This window comes from Coturnix japonica, chromosome 17, assembly GCF_054131305.1.
Source record: "Coturnix japonica strain WE chromosome 17, WE-NBRP24, whole genome shotgun sequence".
Lineage (NCBI taxonomy): Eukaryota > Metazoa > Chordata > Aves > Galliformes > Phasianidae > Coturnix > Coturnix japonica.
The window spans coordinates 8,769,567-8,789,418 of record NC_140679.1 but is presented as its reverse complement, the minus strand read 5'-3'; the positions used below and the strand labels follow the sequence as shown (position 1 = coordinate 8,789,418).

Sequence of the window (19,852 nt, the reverse complement as noted above, 5' to 3'; positions counted from 1 at the left end):
CGTGAAATGAAGCTGGGCCTCAGGAGAGCCGTCTGGAGCTGCGTCACGAGCTTCCTGCATGGCCAGCGCAAGGTAGGTGTGCCTTACTTTAAGCATGCACTGAAGCAGTGTTGGTTAAGCACGGCTCACTCCTCTGTCTGCAACAGATGGGCTTTCTGCGCGCTTTATTGCTGTGGCCGGCGTTGAACAGCACAGCAGCAGCGAGGCCTCGAACATGTCCACAACCAGGTACGTGAATGTGAGTAAATTTAGCTGTGTGAATGATGTTATTGTTCATATTAGTAAGGCAGTATTCACATGTGTGTGATGGAGCTCAGGGATAGGTTTATTCTTGCCTGGTAAATTTTCCCTTCTTTGACACCCACCCGTCCTCTTGCTTCTCTTCCCCTCACCTGTAAGTGCAGCAGTACTGAAGGCTGAGGGCTCTTCTCCGAGGCAGGCGCTAAAGGGCAATTGAAATGCAAGTTTGTTGTCCCTCTTTGTTCTTGGGTCGGTAGCCCAAGGTGACCAAGCTTCAGAGCACTTCTCTAAGTCAGCCTGGAAATGTTTCTAGCAGGAAGTAACTCCATCACAGTGCCTGAGAGTAATAATAGTAATAGTAATAGTAATAGTCTCGTGCGGGTTGGAAGGGACCTTAGAGATCATCGAGTCCAACCCCCGGGATTCCAGCCTCTGTGCTACAGGGTGGCACTTCTACCACTTGCACCACAGGGGGATTCGAACACCCGGGCCCCGGTGTTGCAATGCAGCATTCCTACCACCTGCGCCACGGGGGCACACAAAAAGATGCCTCTTTTTCCCCCCTCACAGCAGGCAGCCTCCGTGAGAGCAGTAGAGCAGCAGGCTGTCTGTGCTATGGCTGCTGAACTGCATTTCTGGCCACCTGAGATCCCTGAGCCCATGCTAATGAAGAACATGCTGCGCCACAGACTCTTCTACGGAGCCGTTTTGCAGCTTCTCTGTGCTGGCCATCATGCTGCAAGTTTCCAAGTTCCCAAAGGCAGTAAGTGGTGCTCTCATGGGATAGGAGAAAGGCACGGGCAACTGGGTGGGAGGGAACCATCTGTAACTGTTGCCAGCAGCCTGGAGGTGCCAGCTCAGTCTTATCCTGTGGCTACTGCTGCTCCCTATGAGCTGCCAGGCAGAGGGTCCTCCCGCCCGTGCAGGGACCGCCTTGCAGGAAAGGGCTTTAGGCTCTGGTTTGTGTGGGATTTGGGGAACGAGACAGGGGTGGAGTTTCTTGTGTGCCCGACTGTCAGGAAGGTGGTTCCCAGTTCTGGCAGCCCAACGTGCCCAGCAGGGTGACTTGAGCTCCCAAAGCGAGCCGCCAACCAGTTGTTAGCTGAGAAGGTTCCCTGAGCGTTTCCGAATTGATTCTTGTAGGACTCGGAGAGTTTGGGGACTGAGACTTGGGAGAGAGTGAAGAAAGCTGAGGCAAGGCAAGCGCTGCTCAGCTGAGGAAGAAAGCCGAGAAGGAAAGCAGAAAGCAACGATGATGGCCTGAGCAAGAAGCTACAAAGGACAGCAGAACCACCTGCAGCGCTTTCTCGAAGGTGGCACCAAAAGCTGCTGACTCAACGGTCCAGTTTACCGGCACAGCTGTGCTTTCCCTGTCATGGACGGTGGAGATGATGGAAGTGAACTGGACAGGAAGGACTTGTGCTGCGTTAGAAGCAAAGAGGGCTTCACATAGGCAGGACTTGGTGTACGGCAAGAGCTGGAGACGCTGCGTTCCTTCAGGGTGTGTCTCTTGAGGTCCAGGCCCAGTGTAGGGTTAGGTTGAAATAGGGCTGGCTGGGACTGGAGAGGGAGGAGGTGACGTAGCCCTGGGGTTTGGCTTCTCCTTGGGTCTGACTGGAGGCTGAGTGACTGATTGCTAAGCGGAAATCCTGGGCACTGGGGCTTCATTTTGGGGTGTGGGCGGGGTAATAAATAGAAGCCGAGTCCTTTTGTACGCAATAAAATTGAAGCGAACTTTCTAAACCTGGTGCTGCCTCTTTCAGTAGCTGGTCAGAACGTCCCTCGCTCGGGCTGGCAATCACAGGGTGATGAAGCGGTCGGCTTCACGTCTCTCCCTTGACATGGTGCAGGTTTTCCCCCGTTTCCTTGTTGGTCTTCCCAACCTGTGGCCTTTCAGCCAACCCGTAAGTGCTGGTGACAGGCTGTGAGCATCTCCTTGCTCTCTGAGGACTGACAGAAAGAAACCAGAGGAGGGGAAGCAGCCCGGCAGGAAGAAGGGTGTCCCGTGCTCAGCCCCTTGAGTTGGCCTCTCTTCCCTGAGGGTTCTTTCAGCTTCTGATGCACCGTGTGCTGCTGTTTGCCCTGGGAAGCCCAGCTGCACGCTGGCAGCCGTGGCCTGTGCATCATCCTCCCCTTGAGGCCCAAGGAGTTGTTTGTTTTTATGTATTCAGTATTGGTGTGGCATTTTGTTGTTTTGTTCAGCTTTGAGATCAAGGGGTAATTTAACACCGTTGGAAGTAATTGGGGTTCAGGAGTAGCACATGCAGAATTTTGATCATGCAGCAAGTTGTGATTTCTACTGTGTTAAAGAACTGGCACACACATATACGCCTGCAGCCGGAGCTTGATTGACTCTCGTCAATATGGCCTTCCAAAGCCCGGCCCTGGGGAGCTGTCCAACATTTTGTATTACCTAAGTTTATTTTAAACAGCCAAGGAGGAGTAATCTCTTAAAGGCTTTTTTAAAGGCATTGGACTAGGTTTTGATTATCACGTCTCAGGAAGCTTCTGCATTCCACCTAGTGCTAATGGGATAAATCAAGAGCAGATTACACAAGAGATTCAGGCCTTGCTGCCAGTCTTTTATGAATCAGAACTTTGTTTCATGTTGTCAGATATTCTGGTTTCCTTTTCAGGAGATTCCTTTGCTGTATATTAAGAAGGCCAAGGGCATCCTGGCCTGCATCAGAAACAGTGTTGCCAGCAGGAACAGAGAGGTGATTGTCCCCCTGTTCTCAGCACTGATGAGGCCGCAGCTCGAGTGCTGTGTTCAGTTTTGGGCCCCTCAGTGCAAGGAAGACATGGAGGCCCGGAACGCGTTCAGAGGAGGGCAGCAAAGCTGGTGAGGGGTCTGGAGCACAGGCCGTATGAGGAGCGGCTGAGGGAGCTGGGATTGTTCATCCTGGAGAAGAGGAGGCTCAGGGGAGACCTCATTGCTCTCTCTGACTTCCTGAAGGGAGGCTGTAGTGAGATCCGGATGTAGTGTGTAGGTCAGATCTATGAGGCAGGAGCTGCTGTGGGGCAGATGTGGGTCAGATCTATGGGGCAGGAGCTGTTGTGGGGATGATGAGGGTCAGATCTATGTGTCAGAAGCTGTTGTGGGACAGATCTAAGGGGCAGGAGCTGCTGTGGGGCACATGTGGGTCAGATCTATAAGGCAGGAGCTGCTGTGGGGCACATGTGGGTCAGATCTATGAGGCAGGAGTTGCTGTGGGGCAGATGTGGGTCTGATCTATGGGGCAGGAGCTGCTGAGGGTCAGATCTATGGGGCAGGAGTTGCTGTGGGGCACATATGGGTCAGATCTATGGGACATAAGCTGCTGTGGGGCTGCTGTGGGTCATATCTATGGGGCAGGAGCTGCTGTGGGGATGATGTGGCTCAGATCTATGAGGCAGGAGCTGCTATGGGGCAGATATGGGTGAGACATATTGAACAGGAGCTGCTGTGGAGCTTAATGTGGATCAGATCTATAGGGCAGGAGCTCCTGTGGGGCAGATGTGGGTCAGATCTATGAAGCAGAAGCTGCTGTGGGGCACAAGTATGTCAGATCTATGGGGCAGGAGCTGCTGTGGAGATGATTTGGGTCAGATCTCTGGGGCAGGAGCTTCAGAGGGGCTTATGTGGGTCAGATCTATGGGGCAGGAGCTGCTGTGAGGCTGATGAGGGTCACATCTATGGGCCAGGAATTGCTGTGGGGTAGATATGGCTCATATCAATGGAGCAGGAGATGCTGTGGGGCAGATCTATGGGGCAGAAGCTGCTGTCGGGTATATTTGAGTCAGATGTATGGGGCAGGAGCTGCTATGGGGAGATGTGAATCTGATCTATGGGGCAGGAGCTGCTGTGGGACAGATCTATGGGACAGGAGCTGATGTGGGGCTGATATGGGTCAGATCTATGGGGAAGGAGCTGCTGTGGGGCAGATGTGGGTCAGATCTATGGGGCAGGAGCTGCTGTGGGGCTGAAGTGGGTCAGATCTATGGGGCAGGAGCTACTGTGGGGTAGATGTGGGTCAGATCTATGGGGCAGGAGCTGCTGTGTGGCTGATGTGTGTCAGATCTATGGGGCAGGAGCTGCTGTGGCGCTGATGTGTGTCAGATCTATGGGTCAGGAGCTGCTGTGGGGCAGATGTGGGTCAGATCTATGGGTCAGGAGCTGCTGTGGGGCAGATGTGGTTCAGATCTATGGGGCAGGAGCTGCTGTGGAGATGATTTGGTTCAGAACTATGGGTCAGGAACTGCTATGTGACAGATGTGGGTGAGAGATTTTGAACAGGAGCTGCTGTGGGGCTTCAGTGAATCAGATCTATAGGGCAGGAGCTCATGTGGGGCAGATGTGGGTCAGATCTATGGAAAGGAGCTACTGTGGGTCTGATGAGGGTCAGATCTATGGGGCAGGAGCTGCTGTGGTGCTGATGTGGTTAAGATCTATGAGACAGGAGCTGCTGTGGGGCAGATGTGGGTCAGATCTATGGGGTAGGTGCTGCTGTGGAGCTGATGTTGGTCAGATCTATGGGGCAGAAGCTGCTGTGGGTCAGATCTATGGGGCAGGATCTGCTGTGGGTCATATGTGGGTCAGATCTATGAGTTAGGAGCTGCTGTGGGTCAGATCTATGGGGCAGGAGCTGCTAAGGGGCACATGTGGGTCAGATCTCTGAGGCAGGGGCTGAGGTGGGTCATACCTATGGGGCAGGAGCTGCTGTGGGGCTGATGTGGGTCAGATCTACGGAACAGTTGCTGCTGTGGGGCTTATGTGGGTCAGATCGATAGGGAAGGAGCTGCTGTGGGGCAGGTGTGTGTCATATCTATGGGGCAGGAGCTGCTGTGGGGCTGGTGTGGGTCAGATCAATGGGGCAGGTGCTGGTGTGGGGCTGATGTGGGTCAGATCTATGGGGCAGGAGCTGGTGTGGGGCTGATTTGTGTCAGATCTATGGGGTAGGAGCTGCTGTGGGGTAGTTGTGGGTCAGATCTATGGGGCAGGATCTGCTCTGGGGCACATGTGAGTGAGATCTACGGGGCAGGAGCTGCTGTGGGGTAGATGTTGGTCAGATCTATGGGGCAGGAGTAGCTGTGGGGCTTATGTGAGTCAGATGTATGGGGCAGGAGCTGCTGTGGGGTAGTTGTGGGTCAGATCTATCGGGCAGTATCTGCTCTGGGGCACATGTGAGTGAGATCTATGGGGCAGGAGCTGCTGTAGTGCAGATGTGGGTCAGATCTATGGGACAGGAGGTGCAGTGGTGCACATGTGGGTCAGATCTATAGACCAGGAGCTGCTGTGCGGCTGATGTGGGTAAGGTCTATGGGGCAGGAGCTGCTCTGGGGCACATGTTGGTCAGATCTATGGGGCAGGAGCTGCTGTGGGTCAGATCTACTGGGCAGGAGCTGCAGAGGGGCAGATGTGGGTCAGATCTATGGGGCAGGAGCTCCTGTGGGGCACATGTATATCAGATCTTTGGGGCAGGAGCAGTTGTGGGGATGATGTGTGTCAGATCTACGGAACAGGTGCTGCTGTGGGTTTATGTGGGACAGATCTATAGGGAAGGAGCTGCTGTGGAGCTGATGTTGGTTAGATCTATGGGGCAGGAGCTGCTGTGGGGCCTATGTGGGTCAGATCTGTGGGACAGGAGCTGCTGTGTGGCTCATGTGGTTGAGATCTATGGGGCAGGAGCTGCTGTGGGGGTAATGTGTGTCAGATTTATGGGGCTGGAGCTTCTGTGGGGTAGATGTGGGTCAGATCTATGGGACTGGAGCTGCTGTGGGTCTGATGGGGGCTAGATCTATGGGGCAGGAGCTGCTGTGGGGGTGATGTGTGTCAGATCTATGGGGCAGGAGATGCTATGGCGCTGATGTTGGTAAGATCTATGGGGCAGGAGCTGCTGTGGGGTAGATGTGGGTCTGATCTATGGGGCAGGAGCTGTTGTGGGTCCGATGTGGGTCAGATCTATGGGGCGGGAGCTGTTCTTGGGCAGATGTGGGTCAGATCTATGTGGCAGGAGCAGCTGTCGGTCAGATCTATGGGGTTCGAGCTCCTAAGGGGCAGATGTGGGTCAGATCTATGGGGCAGGAGATGCTGTGGGGCTGATGTGGGTCAGATCTATGGGGCAGGAGCTGTTGTGTGGCTGATGAGGGTCAGATCTATTGGGCAGGAGCTGCTGTGGTGCTGATGTGGTTAAGATCTATGAGACAGGAGCTGCTGTGGGGCAGATGTGGGTCAGATCTATGGGGCAGTTGCTGCTGTGGGGCAGTCGTTGGTCAGATCTATGGGAGAGGTGCTGCTGTCGTGCTGATGTGGGTCAGATCAATTTGGCAGGAGCTGCTGTGTGTCAGATGTGGGTCAGATCTATGGGGCAGGAACAGCTGTGGTGCTGATATGGGTCAGATCTATGGGGCTGGAGCTGCTGTGGGGCAGATCTGTGGGACAGGAGCTGCTCTGGGGTAGATGTGGGTCGGATCTATGGGGCTGGAGCTGCTGTGGTGCTGATATGGGTCAGATCTATGGGGCTGGAGCTGCTGTGTGGCTGATGGGGATGAGATCACAGAATCACAGAATCGCAGAATCACAGAATGACCCAGGTTGGAAGGGAACTCATGGATCATGAAGAACAAACCCCCCTGCCTGGCAGGGCCACCAAACATACACCTTTCCTAGATCAGGTTGCCTAGGGCCCTGTCCAACCTGGCCCTGAACACCCCCAAGGACGGGGCATCCACAACCTCCCTGGGCAGCCCGTTCCAGGGCCTAACCACTCTCCTAGTAAACAACTTTTCCCCTAACATCCAACCTAAATCTTCCCTCTTTCAACTTAAATCAGTTTCCCCTAGTCCTGCTATTATCAGCCCTTTCCAAGAGTTTACTCCCCTCCTGGGAGTAAGTTCCCTTCAGGTACTGAAAGGCTGCAATGAGGTCACCCCGCAACCTTCTCTTCTCCAGGCTGAACAAACCCAACTCCCTCAGCCTGTCCTCATAGGGGAGGTGCTCCAGCCCCCTGATCATCTTTGTGGCCCTCCTCTGGACCCTTTCCAAAATCTCCATATCTTTTTTGTACTGAGGGCTCCACACCTGGACACGGTACAACAGATGGGGCCTCACAAGAGCAGAGTAGAGAGGGACGATCACCTCCCTATCCCCGCTGACCACCCCTCTCCTGATGGAGCCCAGGATCCCATTTGCTTTCCAGGCTGCCAGAGCGCACTGCTGGCTCATGTTGAGTTTCTCATCCATCAGGACCCCCAGGTCCTTCTCTGCTGAGCTGCTCTCAAGGACAACTCCTCCCAGCCTGTACAGGTGCCTGGGGTTCTTCCAACCTAAGTGCAAAACCTTGCACTTTGCCGTGTTGAACCTCATTAGGTTCACTCAGGCCCACCTTTCAAGCCTGTCAAGGTCCCTCTGAATGGCATTCCTTCAACTGCACCACTCAGCTTAGTGTCATCATGCACACACACCCATGTGGACAAATTCTGTATAATCATCTCCTCACTTTGGTGATAAAATCTCCCCGAAGAAGGATCCTGCAGCTCCACCATGGAACCTTCTAACTGAGGAAGAGGACCTTTGGTGAAGAAAAGAGCACTTGGGCAGTATGAGTCTCCAAGCACATGTGCTTCGTGTCTCCAGGCTGCTGCTGAGACCCAAAGGTGCTGTAAATCCATATAACTACCTTCACTTTTGCAGTATGACTGAATTAGGCACAGAAATATGGATAAAAGAGGCATTAAAATCAGAGCAGTTGGCCTTCAAGGCACACAGCTTTCAAAATGGCTTGGAGAGCAGAGCAAACTCTTTGCAAGTAACTATTACCACACAGTTCCATTTGGCTAAGTCAAAACATGTGCATTCTATTCGAGTATGATGATCTTTACATGCAGTTTATAACTGTAAAAAGGTATGTTTCAACTTGGGGAGAGGGGAACTGTGGTGAGAGCCATGGTTTGGAATCCTTCAGGGTCAGCATGCTTATCTGTGAGTCTGAGGGAGACGCCTCCAGGCCAAAGCAGGTGCTACAGAGAGAAAGGTTTGACACAAATGGTTTTATTTGACTGCTAGAGACAAATGAGTAGGAAGAAGCTATGATTTCTTTGCTGACTGCTGGTAAATCAGAACTGCAGACTGTAGGAGAGCTTAAAGGAGCAGTAGTAGGAGTGTGAATGAATGCTCTCTGTTCTGCACTAGGATGGATGTGTGACCAGCATGACATACCAATCTTCCACTCCCAAATCATGCTTTCCTGGAGGGCCTTCAAAACACTCTCACTGAGCCAAAAAAGACACTTTCTGGGCAGGGAAGGTCCCCAGAATGCCCATAGCCCCACCTGAGCACCTGACACTGGTACTCTGTGCCTGCCTCACTGAGCCTCTTTGTATTTTCACCTCTGCCCAGCATCATGTAGAAGGGCTGCCAAGGGCTGTGTGCCTGCGTGCTCCCCTTGTGACAGCATTGTGTTGTAGGTGCCAACAAAGGGAAAGCACGGACAGTGCAAAGTAGCTGATAATTGCATTAAATGGGACTGTTTTGGCAGCACTTTGATTGTGTGCTGAACATACTTACACGGATCTTCATTAATTTAGGGGCTGAAGAGAGGCTGCAGCTCATTGCACAACATGCAGAGGTTCCCTCCCACATGCAAACGCATCTTTTGAAAAGCCAAGCCTTGATCTCGTTTGAGGTACCTTAGAAAATGTAACTGCAGTGGATCTGCTGAAGCTGAATTATTTGTGGAGAGAACATATTACATGTCTCCCCTTAGATCTAGTCACTACTTATCTCACATGTGCTGTAGTATTAGACAGAAAAAGCACAAAATGGTGTACTTCCTCTTGTTCCAAAGGAAGTGACAGTCGTTATTCTTTCCAGCAAATGTAATTGCATCAATTGTTTCTCACACAATACTCACAATTAAGGTTTCCAAAAGAACAGCTAAACTATAAAGCAGAGGGGATCTGTTATTCACAGGTGTTGGATTAGATCTAATTTATGAGTGTAGCAGAAGCTACTTAGATGCGGGTGCTTAAAGCACATTCCTTCCTCCTATATTCTGAAAGAATACTTAGACCACTCAAGGATATTTCAATACCCTGAGCTTTTCCTGGAAATGCTTGAATATGGCGTAGGCAAACGAGAGATAAAGGAGAATCTTATAGCACAGGCAGATGACTAATGATGGTGCAAGCCATAAAAAAACACAGGACTACTAACAAGGGAATGGAGATCAGCTGAGTAACCAAAAGAACAGGGTTTCAAATATTCATTTTGACACAAATGCAATTGTGATAGAGTAGGTGCATTATTCCGAGGGAAGGCAGAAAGTGAGATAGAGTAAAAGCTCTGCACTGTGCTGGTCACAGCACATTCAGCATTTTGCAAGCAGCTCCCAGCTGCATAGAATTGAGCAACACACCCATGAGCAGCCCACAGCACTGGAGGTGCTGCTGCCCTGCTGTCACCTACAGGTTGTACTTAACAGTACTACTATATGTGAATACTTATGCTGCAGCTCTCTCCAGCTCCTCCAGATCTGAGCAAGACTGGATCAAAGAAGGGTAAGGTGCCCTGTTTTTTGAGGCAGCAAGGTTTTTTATTCATAGGGGAAAAGAGGTGTAGTCCAACATGAACATGTGCCTCTAAAATCTTTGTCAGTCTTCAAGGGAGGGAGCTGGAATTTCATCTGATTAATTTTTCCCCACTCTCAGTTCTCAGGAGGGTCACCGGCTGAGGAACTGGCAAAACTCTTTTCCCATTTTGTTTTCAACCTTTACCTTTTGTCAGCTCACTCTGCATCTTCTAGATCCCAGCCACCCCCAGTTTCCAAACACACCACCTTCTCACCCATCCTCTGCTCATACATGAGGTACCGCCAGCTGATGTTTATTCAGCTCAGAGAACAGCAGCGTATCTAACGGTCTTTAGTTATTAACACAAAAATCTTACCATGTGCTCACACCAAGACAATCTGGTACCATCACCCTTTCAGGTCATGCAGCAAAGCACTTGTTTGACTGCTTTTGAAAGATTCTTTTTCTTGCACTATCCCCTCAATACTCTTCATCCTATCTAGATGAGAACAAGCCACATCTGCTTACATCTCCTTCCAGATGTAACAGCCCTGGCAATCCTAAGGCATACTTCCTGATTGCACTGCTGCAACCAGCATTACACATACAGTATTGCATAATGTAGCCAAGTGTGGGAACAACCACACAGCCACAGGCAAGCTGTCACCTCAAAAGGAAAGTTCGTTCATGTTTTTCATGGCGCTGGGACTGCAGAGTGCATAAGTGAATTCAACATTCTCTGTATTATTACCAGAATTCAACAGGGATGGAACCTTTACAGCACAAATAATTTTGTTTGAGCACAGGCTTTGAAGACTATAAACTATTTGACCATTGCACGAGTTAGAAAATAAATTCTAAGTCTTGAAATATTCTCTACATACTTAGGAGTAAAATGCCCTACATTTTGAGCAGTTCTGTTGGCAACACTGTGAGGTTGCTACCTCTGGCTTTGCACGTGCTCTTGAACCAGGAGGAGGATCTGTGCTCTTGTCCACTTAGAGAGCATTTGTGCTTTTTCTCATGAGTTTCCATTCTTTCCATGCTAAAGAGGGAAGGTGATGTGCCTGTAAACATGTTGTAGTTTAAACCTTCTGGTGCTGCACGCAGGTGCTGTGGGAGGGATTACCTTGTTTGTGGCAGTCTGGGCTGGGGGTGTGTTTGTGTGAAGATCTGCAAGGTGATATTTGCTCCTCCCAGACTTCTTATGGGACATGCACGCATGCAAGCAAATATGTAAAAGAAAACCCACTTCAGGTGTGTTGCATTGCTCCAAAGGAGTGTAAGAAAGGAAAACACCAGTTACATAATAGAAGTATTCTCAAGAAGGAATTGTTTAATCACAAACACCTTTCAGTCTTAATAAAACTAAATTAGATCTTCTCTAACAGATCAGCATTTTATCCACAGTTGTTATACACACAAAAAAAAGAGAAAAAAGTAGATTATCGTTTTAAAATGTAGCATTGCTATTATAAAAGAAAGGCTGGATGTTCTGCTGGTACAGCATCTCCCTCACAGTTTAGCATTAAACTGTGTCAGCATCTTCTCTAGCTTCAATGCTAGTGCCATGTTACCTTTAATCCTTAATTTTCCTGACATGAAGGCCATGGTTGGCTTTAGTTTACCTAAAAAGAAGACACAGAATCGTCAGGAAAAGGAAAGGAACTGGAGATTGCGATATCATATAGTAGTTACTTTGCTACCAAGTTCTACTGTAAAAGCATCAGAAAAGAGGTTCAACAGATTGACTGGATGCTTTCTGAAGCTACGCTCTGAAAAGTTCAATAGCTACTGAACAAAGCAGTAGATATTTTTATTATAAAATCATGGACTCACAGAGTGACTTATGTTGGAAGGGAATTTAAAGGCCATGCACTTCCAGCTACAGCTCATCCAATTCCAAGACCACAAAGAGAGGTGAGCCTGTCAGCTCATCCATCAGCAAGATGTTTCCTGCCACCAGTAGCTGCCTCAGTTCTGCCAAACCCGTTTGTTACTCACCAGTGAACATCTTCACAAAGTCGCCACTCGACATGCTCATCACAACATCAGCTGCTGCAGGAGGCTTCCCAAACCCAGCACTCCCACTGCTGGTTTTCAGGTCAAGGTACCAAGTGCCTCCTTCATCACCTGAGTGGAACAGGGAGAACCTGTGGCAGCACCACAAGGACTGATGTGCCCTGCCCTTTGCTACCCCCGCCTGCTTTTCTCTCCCATCTTCGTGCTAGACGTGCTGGAGGTGCTGTGCCAGAAGCTGCCCCGCGCTCTCTGTGCAGACAAGGTCAGCCCCAGCAGATGCCCCACAGTGCCACAGTGTCAGGGGACAAGGCAGTGGCTGCTGGTGGAGCTGGAGGCAGCAGGGGTTTGGAACAGAACTACCATGCTGACCCTGTGCAGCACGGCCAGCAGGGTGACACAGCAGAAATGAAACACCAGGAAAACACACCACAGTCCCCAAAAGAGCAGCACATGCTGCTGATGCAGAAAGCATCTCCCTGTGACAACAGCAGCAGGGTAAATCCCACATGTGCTGAAGTTGGCTCTGAAAGGCAGCATCTTATAGAGCACACCCAAAGATGTCCCTGTTCCTAGACCAGTTATAAAAGACAAGTATTTACATGTGAAAATACAGACTGACTCTTGCTAGAAAAGTGAGCATTTGAGAATTTTACAAGTGATGGTCTTACCTGACAATTCAAACTGAAAGACGCCCTGCGTGGATTTCACTATTTCTTTATTGAGTTCTCCCTGAATAACTCTGAATGTTTCTGCAACAGGCCCCGCTGAAGCTGATTCTTTATTAAGCTTGGCTCCACCTGATGCCTGTGAAGCACCTAAAAGAAACAGATGGATTCTCTGTAAAATGCTGGAACGCTCTATCTCACTTATCTTTCTAAGAATATATATGTTTTCAGCAGTTCTTCTGCAAAAGCTTCTCAGGTGTGAATCAATTCACTACTTTAATCAGCAACTTTCTACACTGCAGTGAATGTGCTCATTTAACATTAAGAAAGAGCATTTGCAATTTATAAGGCATGTAATGCTTAGCAGCCCCTAAAAGCCATGCAGAAGGTCAGTGTATCAGGAAATAATTATTCTACTCAGTGAATTGCTACTGTGTTGGAGATCTGGGCAGTTGGCAGTATCAGTTCCTGGCAGAAAAGTCTAAGTGCGCACTCACAAATAGTATTTTCAAGGGAACTGGGCTCTTTTCAAACTTAGCCTCTTTCTTTCCTATATTTGTTTTGGCACTCCTATAAAACATATTCAGTATTCCTATTTGCCCTCCAGTAGAAACATCACTATTCTGAAAAAGTGAACCTGATGCTTTTGTAAAAAAACAACTTCTCTATTTCATCTTGTAGACATTCACATCATGTACGACTGTGAGAACTTCATGTAGGAATAGAAGCTTCTCAAGTTCTCACACTGCAAGAAAGATGTAACACTCCTGCAAAATATGCTGATTGCTTGTGATTTTTTTACAGCAATATTTACTCATAATCTTCATACCGCTTAACTCTGGTGGTAAAAAGCAAAAAGGTTGTTCAAAACAAGGTGCTGATTATGAACTGTGAAAGTTGCAGACTCTAAAGTCACTTCCATAAATCAAACAGCCCAAATACAAGAGATTTTGCCACATAGCTTGAATGTAGTCCAAAAGTAACTTGAAATAGAGGAGGCATTCATTATCATCACAAATAATCGACATGTACATGCAGAGGTTGCCCTTCCACGGCCTTCTGATTATGTGGCTGTCATGTCAGTTTCAGCATCCAAGAAGAAGTCAGGCATCAGGGGGTGACCTAAAGGGGAGTTGAACAATAACAGTAAGCCCAAGTAAGGGTGAACAGCACAAACAGGAATCCATTCTGAAGGCAACAGCACCTCAATTTACCAGTAAATGAACTACAGGTTGAAAGAAGACGAGGTGACATGTTTAGGTTCTGGTACATTTAAAATCAGACCCAGAAGCCTCTTACAAATTCAGTCAGAAACATCTGAAGATGAAGAAACACTATCTCACTATTTGGTAAATAGTAATACATGCGCTTGTGGTGCAGGTCTATTTTCATTTCGCTAATGGGTTTAAAATATATATATATATATATATTTATATAGGCATTGATTATTAGAGCCTCAGTGGACTATTATGTGCTTTCCCAGAATCCACATTCTCAAACGTGAGGCAAAGCATCTTTTGACTGAGTCAAAGGAATATATCCATATTCCCCATATGGCCTTCCTTCCTTTGCAAACTTCTCATTTTAAAGATCTCTTTTACCTGGTGCAATTGCATAGACATCAAAATCCTTAACGCCTTCTTCTCTCAGTAGAACTTCATCAATAATGAAGTTTCCAGTGAAAGTTTTCGGCTTTGTTAAAATGCAATATGCAGCATCTGCAATTATGTCAGTTTTTCTGCACTGCTTCTCTATTCCGGATCCTCCCAGCATATCCATAGCAGCTGTATGTATGGCTGGAAAATTCAGAGGACAGGAAATTACAAGTTTAACACTAATGACATCACATACTCATCTCTTTGGCAAATGCATAAACTTTATTCTCCTCTCACATGAAAGTAAATCATGAGAAGACTAAACTGTGAAATACCATCAACCAGCGAAGAATGGTCAACCAGCAAACAATCCTCAAAGTGTAAAGATTCCCTTACTTGAAAAGTATTAAAGGAACCAAAAGAGGAATAAAGGGAAGAACTCCTTGTAATATTCATATTATTCAATGCTTCTATCAATACTTTCCACACAAAGACTTCCTCTGGCTTTATTCAGGACATGAAAAACTAACAGGACAACTATCTTTCTCAAAGTGAATGTGCATCAGCAATTAACATTTTCTGCAGCCATTACCATACTGAAAATCTCAATTTTAGCCCCACAATAACTTGTGAGATAACAAAGTGACTCTAAGTTAAAGATGAGAAACCCAATAGCACAAACTCAAACTTTTCCTGGCTTATGCTCCTCTACTTTCACATTACAGCCAATTATTATTGTTCTAAATATAGCAAAACTATGGGCAAAGACTGATATGAAAAACCATCTACTGTCCTGCAATCTGCACATCCTTCCATCTATTTCATACAAAGTGCTGCTGGTTTTCCATTAATTCATACATACCGCATCTTCCACTTTGACCCTGCAGTACCTCTACTACTCATTCACACTCTTACATTTGGCAGGCTACCTCTTTCACATTTAGTTAAATCGAGAGCTCGTAACATCTCACTATCAGCATATTTTCTTGTTTCAAGGAGCTGGATGAACCAATAGAACCATACTAGCACAGTGTTAATCTCCAGCATTGAAGCTGATCACATATATATGATGTTCTTTAAATTAAAAACTTTGTAATTGTAATGTAGATTCTACAGAAGTCACCTCTCTCACTCTCTAAAGTAGTTAACTTTTGTTTTGGCAGATAAACCTTTCAAAACAACATTTTTCTTCCTAGACTGAACATTACAAACTTTTATACTTCAGAACATGAACAGTTTTCATCAAGGAAACACCGATACATACAAATTTTGAAAGCTCACTTGCTGCTTCTAATGCTTTCAAGACACTGGTCTCTTTGTTCAGCAGCTACCAAACCTTCAACAGCAGCCCTGGTCCTCACTGACCCATGGACAATAAACTGGAGCTAGTATAAGATGGGCACACCAAGTTATTTTTCTGCTATGCGGCCCTTCAGTGTGCTGTGACTTGCAAGAAGTGTTGGATGGTTGTGTGAAAAAGCAATTGATTTCCCACTCAGCCAAAACTTTTTTTTTTTTTTACATCTACAGAGGTACATATCTTGTCAGCTTCATCTATTTCCTGGCAATCTAACTAGCTGGGGATTCTAAATATTGACATAAATGTCCAATACTACTCAGGGATGGTGTGCAAACCAAAGTTTGAGTCATGTTGAAAGGAGCAGTGACAAGACAGGAGAAAAAGCAGAATGTGCTCAGGCTGAAGGCAAGTTTAAGTGAAAACAGGAAGGCAACAGTGAGAACTAGGAAAGAAAGCCAATACCCACACAACATCTTTGATCACAAAAAAATACACAGAAGTGCTCGGTGTTCTGAATCAGTCCTAAATAAGACCACCTGTATAGGACAAAACACAACAATTCAAAATAATCACCTGTTTTAGGCCATAAAGCATTGACAGCAACTTCTCCTTTAAATTCTTCTGCCATTCCCAAGACACACATGGACATGCCATATTTACAAATTGTGTAGGCTACAAAAAGCACACAAAAATCCCATATTTAGTAGGATACATATTTAGTCTACACATAGAATTTTACTTTTGAAGGATGTAAGTCACGGAAAAATCAACTTTCTGGGGTCAAAGCATCATCTTCCTAGAGTACAGAAACTCTCCCAGCTCCTACCACCCCCTTCAGATACAAACTGACCCTTTTACATGAGTATTGAATTGGGGAGCGAAAAAAAAAAGGAAAAAAGCATGTTGTAAATCCTTTTTGTATACTCTGAGAATGGGATGTTGCAGAGAAGGAACATGGACTTGCAAGAGGAGTTTAACCATGTTCCAAGTGTTGAAGTTTAAAAGATAATGCACAGGTTTAAGATGAGCAACATATGTTCTAGCCCAAAGACGCAATTGGGGCCTCCTTCACTCCTCAAAGATAATTTCTATTTAAAAAGACAGCAATGAGCTTTATCGCTATCAAATCAAATGTGGAAGCATAGAGAAAAAAAGATTTTGCCTTCCTATCTCTATTGGGAATAGAAAACATGGTGTAGTATTAAGAAATCCTATGAAAAACTCTTAACTCTTACCTGCAGAACCTTCTTGGAAATATAAGCCTTTCACCACCACTGAAGACTTTTTGTACAATAATCCAAGGCTGCCCACAACAGAACTGCTGCATTCTCCAAAAGCAGAAAAGGAGTGACTTCTAAAAACAACAAAACCAACCAATTCTAACGTTTTGATACTCAGTGCAGCTCTCTGTAATTTAATTCTTTTGGCCCTCTGAACACAGAGGACGAGTAGCTCAACACGCTGTAAAGGCAAAGTCCAGGATCACAATCCCAATGCAGGGTGCCAAAGACAAGAGCCAAAAATCAGATTTTCAAAAATGACCATGATTTTCCTTAAGGCTTTCACAGTAAAACTCAGTTTGCAAGTAACTGCATTTAACCCAATAAATCCCCACAAGTCTGTCCAACCAACCAGCAGGCTGACACAGCTGTGCAAACGACTTGTGACTGAGCCCCTGTGTACAAAGGTGTCACACAGAGTGGAAGCACCAGTGAGATAAAAAGGAACTGGGAATATTGCATGAGCATATCAGCACAGTGTGAGGAGAACCAAAGTTCACCTGCAGCTGAGACTTGCAAGGGAAGCCAGTGGCAACTTGTTTATCTGCTATAATGTGGGTAGGAAGAGCATGAACAAGGGAAAGGCGTTGCTGAGTGGCATGGGTGATTCAGTGAGAGCAGACACTGGTAGTGCCTTGCTTAGGAACATGGTTTACCAGGACATGAGAAACTAGCCATAGATGAGAGGTAATCTTAGAACTTGGAAGGTTGGAAAAGACAATATAGTCCAACCTTCAACCCATCCCCACTATGGCCACTAAACCATGTCCTTCAGTGCCACATCTAAACCCTTCCTGAACATCACCAGGGATGGTGACTTCAGCACTTCCCTGGGCAGCATGTTCCAATGCATCATCAATCTCAGTAGGTAAAATCAAGCCTGGTGAACCTGATTGACTTCTGTGATAGAATGAAAGGATTTGAGGCCAAAGTGATAACAGCCGACACCATTCACATTAGCAAGGCTTTCATTACCATCTCTCAAAATACTTTTGTATCCAAGTAAATACATAATAGTCTGGATGGTTGAACAGCCTAAGGGGTAAGAGAAATGTTAACTGGACAGGTTCAGGGAGTTAGAATCATGCAGGTGGGCTCCTTTTGCAGCAGGCACGGCCGCAACCAGGGCAGCCCACAGGCTGCACCGTGGGCGCTTTCTGCACTCGTACAGGATCTCATGACTACTGCTTGCAACACACGGGAACGAATAAGGTCAACGTATGTCCCCGTTCATTAGCAGTGCAGAAATAACGCCGCAGCAGTCACTCAATTCAGATTCCACAGCACACCCACAGCCGCACTTTGCCCTCCGGATGTGCACACAGCTCGGCCCGTGAGCAAACAGCACCGAGCGGGACTCCGGGTCCGACCCAGCCGCTCCGGGGCCACCGTGCCCGGCCGTGGCCTCCACCCCGCGTCCCATCGCTCTCAAGGGGCTGCGGAGCACGTGTCTGTCCCTCCGCCCGGCCCCGGCCCCGGCCCCAGCTCTGCCCCGGCAGCTCCTGTGGCTCGGAGCTCGCGGCCTCGCCGAAGGAAGGGGGAAAGCCCAGGTTGCCTTACCCAGTGTTGGGCAGCATGGCGGCATGGCCATGGGGCGGCTGTCGGCTCGGCACGGGACGCGCTCCACGCTCACACCGCCCTCCGCACAGCCGCGGCCCGGGGAGCCGGGCGGAGCCAGGGCCGAGCGGGGCAGGATGAGGGGAGGGTGATGGAAGTATCGGGATGAGTTCCCTGCGGGAGTACACCTCGTTCAACCAAGCCAAAGCCTTGCACGTTTTCACTGGCAAAATTAAAATCGCATCTGAGATCTCGCCCTCAAGGAAAGGAGTGAATGACCAAACTGAAGTGACAACTGAAACGATTTATTATTGAAACAACCTGTCCTTATAACTATCTGTCTATCCACTACCACCTCGGGCCACTATGCGGGCGCCGACATGACCCCACTGTAGGGCGCTCACTCATCATCTTCATCATAGTTATCTTCATCGGTGCGCAGCCAGCAGCCTTCCTCTACCCAGACAGAGCTGGTGAAAGGTGGGCGCTGCGGGTCCTCCCAAGGCTCCCACTCCTCTGGCATCACCATGACTTCATGCTGTATGTTCACCGTGAGCGATAAGGAGTGGAAAAGCAGGCCGGCCTCAGGAGCACACTGCTCTTGCTCTCTTGGGTGCCAGGGAAGTTCCTGCAGCGCTGGGTTGCGTGGCAAGCTGTCTCCCATGTAAGATGAAGCGGTGAACGACAAGGAAGTACAAATGTCTCCAGGGCTCCAGCCGCTGTTTGGTGGCAGCAGGGACGGGTCCAGAGGCTGGTTCATTCCCCAAGCTGCTGCAGCACGCATTGGCCGGCTGTGAGAGGCTCGAGCTCGGCGTCGGCTGCGGTTTCTCCTTCGGCGCTTGGGAGGCCGGGGTCCCCTGGCTGCAGCCGCCTGGGTGCCGGCTGCCGGACCCGCTGCCTGCAGGCAGCCCCTGCGGGAGCAGGAGCAGCAGCAGCAGCAGGAGCAGCAGCAGGGGCCCGTCTCGGCTCTCCTTCTCTGGGCAGATCTCGGCCTGCGCTGCTCGAGGAGCCGAGAGCTCTCTCCTCCGAAGTCTGGGTTCCAGTTGACGAGAGGCTGCAAAAGGCAAAGGAGAAGAGTCAGTTGTTATCACCTTGCGCTTGAAAGACAGCAAGGTACAGGAGATTTTCAATTGCTAAAGACGGACATGGGAGTGAGCAGCATCACGAGCCGATCCTTGACCACCTCTTGCAGGGTGGGAGCGTCTTTGCTCAGTCCAATTGAAGTTTGTCCTTGCAGACATTTCTGCGACAAAGCGGTTTTCGCTGTGCCACTCGGCAAGTGAAATCCTTCTGAACACCCTGGGGGTTCTGATGGGGTGTCATTGTGATGGCACGTGTTTGTGATGGGGGCTTCGGCCACTCCCAACATGGAGTCACAATGATCACCCCAAGGTGATGCCCAGCCCTTTTCACCAGAGCTGTGCTCTGTCCTTTCATCCCCATCTTGTCTCAATGCAGTGCTGCTTATAAATCAGATTATAAATCAGATATAATTCCATGGGCTTTTCTGAACTCTCATGATCTGCAAACAAGAAGAGAGCAAGAGTTTCTACTGCTTTGTCCAGTATTTAATGAAATGTTCATCTCTGATCTGTGGTTTCATCTCAGTTTAAAGCTGGTTCTTTTTTTGCCTGTTTAAATGTA

General features: G+C 48.2%; 1 long non-coding RNA gene across 1 annotated transcript; it reads right to left on the bottom strand.

The window, feature by feature from the left end:
- Positions 1–15,582: 15,582 nt before the first annotated feature.
- Positions 15,583–18,296, bottom strand: LOC146758108 (uncharacterized). The gene is made up of 3 exons (XR_014935124.1): positions 18,212–18,296; positions 16,607–16,725; positions 15,583–16,043 (listed from the first exon to the last, which is right to left on the bottom strand). It is a non-coding gene; the product is annotated as an uncharacterized LOC146758108 (long non-coding RNA).
- Positions 18,297–19,852: the final 1,556 nt, after the last annotated feature.